Here is a 5,000-nt window from a genome sequence, read left to right on the forward strand (position 1 = left end):
ATATATATATATATATATATATATATATATATATATATATATACACACACACTATATTATGTATACATGTATGTATGTGTGTGTGTGTGTGTGTGACAACAGATGGTTGTCCAAATCTGACGGGGAAAAATGTTGGACTTTTAAAGAGGATGCAGGATAAAGTGACAAAAATGGACATTTTTGCATTGTATTATACATCAGGAAGTGTTGTGTAAGACAGTGTTAAAAATAAAACCATCAAAAGCAATCTGCTTTTGTATAAAGTTAAGTTAGGTTAAATGAAATGATTATTATTATTTATCTTACGGTATATCAAAAATAATTTGAGCAAAATTTTAATTGAAATATTGTGGGTGTGGCCCTCCAGCAGTGCTCGGGTTGCTTATGCGGCCCCCGGTAAAAATTAATTGCCCACCCCTGTATTAGAATGACTTTATTATGGCATCCTACTAGAATGAAGTCCCAAAATCTTCTGTTCATGACCTCTCAGCAAAACCTTATTTGAATAATTTGCTCTTTAATGGGCTGAATGCTTCCCTGACAGCCCGTGCAGTGAAAATATCATAATTGCAGATGAAAAACATAACTCATTATCCAAGGTTGTCAGCTCTTTGTCTATTAAAAGCAAACTAATGGCTTTCTCAAAGTTTCTTCTGCGCTCTGAAGTGAAACAAAAGACATTTGTGACGACATATTTCATCTCAGCTTTTTATTATAAAAATCAAACCGGTTTTGGTTGTTTAGATTCGCACATTTTGACAATTGATGCAAGAGAACACAAAATGTATTTATTGTTTGTTCCAGTGCTTCTCAAACTTGTGTCACCAAGTGGCACCTCAGGAAAAGTTGGCTATCCAAGTGCCAGCATAATGACTAGCAGTAACATACAGTAGCGTGGTAGGCCTAAGTAGTCATTAAAAACAAGGCATACTACACATTCATTCACTGTACAAACACACACATACATATACTGTACATATACATTCACTGTACAAACACACATTTACACATACTGTACATATACATTCACTGTTCAAACACACATACTGTATACACATACTGTACATATACATTCACTGTACAAACACACACATACACATACTACACATACATTCACTGTACAAACACACACATACATATACTGTACATATACATTCACTGTACAAACACACATACTGTATACACATACTGTACATATACATTCACTGTACAAACACACATTTACACATACTGTACATATACATTCACTGTTCAAACACACATATACACATACTGTACATATACATTCGCTGTACACACATATACACATACTGTACATATACATTCACTGTACAAGCACACATACACATACTGTACATATACATTCACTGTACAAACACACATATACACATACTGTACATATACATTCACTGTACAAGCACACATACACATACTGTACATATACAAGTACATATGCACACATACACTCATGCACATAATCAGGTTTCATCAAACATATATTAACGTTGTTGCCCTAGGGTAAACTGGGTATAACACATGGCACACTGACAAAGCTTAACCTATTGTTACTATAACAATCTACAAGGTTAAGGTTGCTTCTCTTTCTTCCCCTCCATTTTTCTGCATTCTTTCGTATCTCAAGTTATCATTACGTATATGTATTGTTGCATTTGAACAACTGTATTGTTGATAATAAAGGTCAAGTATTGGTATTGTTTATTATCAATAGCACTATTTCTATTGGTATTCATATTGCTCCATTTTTAGTGTAATAATGCTCATTGTCATTTCTGTATTTTTTTTTTTTTTTTAATTTTCGCTAACTGCTTATTTGCTATTACTTTTACCATCATATTTTTACATGTCGTATTTGCTGATGTTGCTCTGTTGTTGTTGTTGTTGTTGTGTTTGCTGTTGTTGTTTTTGTCTCTCTGTCTAATCCCCCTCTTGTCCCCACAATTCCCCCCTCTGTCTTCCTTTTTCTCTTTCTATCCCCTCCTGCTCCGGCCCGGCTGCACCAAATGATAATATAAATACATTTAATAAAGTCAAAATACAAGTAAGGCAACAAGAGAAGTATCCTACACTTCTCTTTTGTAAAGTAAATGTGAACAGCCGATATGGGCATCTACATCTACTATATGATCATCTACATCTACTATATGATCATCTACATCTACTATATGATCATCTACATCTACTATATGATCATCTACATCTACTATATGATCATCTACATCTACTATATGATCATCTACATCTACTATATGATCATCTACATCTACTATATGATCATCTACATCTACTATATGATCATCTACATCTACTATATGATCATCTACATCTACTATATGATCATCTACATCTACTATATGATTTGCCCGAGAAGCTGGGCAGGACATTATGGAAAAATAAATAAATAAAATAAAAAAAAACAAGGCAGGTGGTATATCTAATGTTAGACACAGTTTGAACAGTAACACTGTTTGAATACAGGAAAATAAAACACTGTACTTTAATCAAGTGATTGTTTGGTACACGTACCACTAGATGGTACATGTACCACAGTTTGAGAATCCCAGGTCTATTCCATTAAATCAGTGCCATTCCCAGGAAATGAAATGTACTATCAAATATTTATTTGTGTAGCAATGTCGCATATTTATTAGGGATGTGAACTCAAGGTCTAATTTGATTTGTAGTGGATCGTCCGAAACTTAAACAGGCAACAAAAGTAGTTTAGTACAACAAATTTATTTACCCATTATCAGAAGTGCAGGTTGAATGAAGTTGGCCGTGCAGACAGACCACATGTTACTCCGGAGCAAACAAGACACACACAAGCCAAAATCACTCTCGAGTTCCGGTCTTCTGCCATTTTTTATATGTCTCTTGTGCGTCATTGTTTCTTATCTAGTGCGTCAATGTCTTGTTGTTTTCCCTATCTGTTCCATAACAACTCGAGTCCTTTAGACAGTCAACACATTCTGTAGACAGGTTGGCACGACTTAATATTCACTTTTGTCCCACAACTAGTCCATTCAATGGCACAAAATACAAGAGAATTGAAAATGAGCGGACATTCTTAAAAGACACGAAATATAGGTCAAAAGGTCAGAAATTCTACGACAATTTGGGGTGGAGATTCGATCCAGAATTGGTTCTCGATTAAAACCGGTTTCCCCATTATATGGTGTAAAAAAATAGATGCACATCCAAATGGTGATCCAGAATGTTGACGAATGGATTTGAGAAAGACATCTTGGACATGTCAAGAGCCCGCAGCCCAGGTACTTTTCTAGCCTGTTACCTGTTTTGTTGTCATTTACAAACCAAATGACATCCTGCCAAAATGGGTTCCATTAGAGAATGGAATCATCACCCCAAGAATCACAATCCAATTCAACCCTGAGTTATTGTGGTATTCACATCTCTGCTAACCCTAACTTACACATCTGTGAAGGCACCATTAATGCTGAAAGGTACATACAGCTTTTGGAGCAACATATGTTGTTATCATGGACGCCCCTGCTTATTTCAGCAAGACAATGCCAAGCCACGTGTTACAACAGCGTGGCTTCATAGTAAAAGAGTGTGTGTACTAGACTGGCCTGCCTGTGCCATTAATCACGTTGCTTACTGCCATTAATCACGTTGCTTACTGCCATTAATCACGTTGCTTACTGCCATTAATCACGTTGCTTACTGCCATTAATCACGTTGCTTACTGCCATTAATCACGTTGCTTACTGCCATTAATCACGTTGCTTACTGCCATTAATCACGTTGCTTACTGCCATTAATCACGTTGCTTACTGCCATTAATCACGTTGCTTACTGCCATTAATCACGTTGCTTACTGCCATTAATCACGTTGCTTACTGCCATTAATCACGTTGCTTACTGCCATTAATCACGTTGCTTACTGCCATTAATCACGTTGCTTACTGCCATTAATCACGTTGCTTACTGCCATTAATCACGTTGCTTACTGCCATTAATCACGTTGCTTACTGCCATTAATCACGTTGCTTACTGCCATTAATCACGTTGCTTACTGCCATTAATCAGGACTTTGCTGATTGCAGGTGGACACTACAAGCAAGTGAAAGTTGCAGCAGTCCCAACGATGACGTCAGCGCTGAGAGGGTTCATTGTGCAGACGTCGGGCGCCCCCTGGTGGCCAGAGTGTGACACTGTTGGAGGAAGACGGCGTCCAAAGGTTTTTTCACTGAAAAGTCCAAACATCTTTGCACTATTTTGACATTTTTAATTTGCAGAACCAACACAAAGTACCAAAAGTTTTTTTTTAAGAAACTATACAGCTCCCAAAATGGTAAATACAACATTGCTTTGTATTCATCTTTTTTTTTTTTGAGCAGTGACATTTTATTTCTTTTTTAAATCCCACTCACAAAAGTGACTTATTTTCTTTATATTTTTATTTTCAACACTTAAGTCTCTAGATCAACTTCGGATCTATCTATCCATTATAAGTTAAAAGGTATTTTGCCCATTTTGTCCTAGAAATTGACCCTCCACTTATTATATTAAGTCATACATATTTTTTACTTTTAACACCTGGATCTTTAAGTCTTGATATCAACTTCAGATCTATTTAAGTGCCGATATCAACTTCAGATCTATTTAAGTCTTGATATCAACTTCAGATCTATTTAAGTCCCGATATCAACTTCAGATCTATTTAAGTCCCGATATCAACTTCAGATCTATTTAAGTCCCGATATCAACTTCAGATCTATTTAAGTCTTGATATCAACTTCAGATCTATTTAAGTCTTGATATCAACTTCAGATCTATTTAAGTCTTGATATCAACTTCAGATCTATTTAAGTCTTGATATCAACTTCAGATCTATTTAAGTCTTGATATCAACTTCAGATCTATTTAAGTCTTGATATCAACTTCAGATCTATTTAAGTCTTGATATCAACTTCAGATCTATTTAAGTCTTGATATCAACTTCAGATCTATTTAAG

The 5,000-nt window shown here is 35.6% G+C and overlaps 1 long non-coding RNA gene across 4 annotated transcripts in view; it reads left to right on the forward strand.

Moving 5' to 3' along the window:
- Positions 1-5,000, forward strand: part of LOC133653306 (uncharacterized) — a 50,565-nt gene that overhangs the window by 16,697 nt on the left and 28,868 nt on the right. For 3 of the 4 annotated variants that reach the window (XR_009826698.1, XR_009826697.1, XR_009826699.1), the window contains exon 3: positions 4,089-4,222. This is a non-coding gene — a long non-coding RNA (uncharacterized LOC133653306). Of the gene's footprint in view, positions 1-4,088 lie in introns of all 4 variants that reach the window. The other variant, XR_009826696.1, reaches the window with a different exon arrangement.

Source organism: Entelurus aequoreus, linkage group LG07 (assembly GCF_033978785.1).
Source record: "Entelurus aequoreus isolate RoL-2023_Sb linkage group LG07, RoL_Eaeq_v1.1, whole genome shotgun sequence".
In the NCBI taxonomy this organism is placed as follows: domain Eukaryota; kingdom Metazoa; phylum Chordata; class Actinopteri; order Syngnathiformes; family Syngnathidae; genus Entelurus; species Entelurus aequoreus.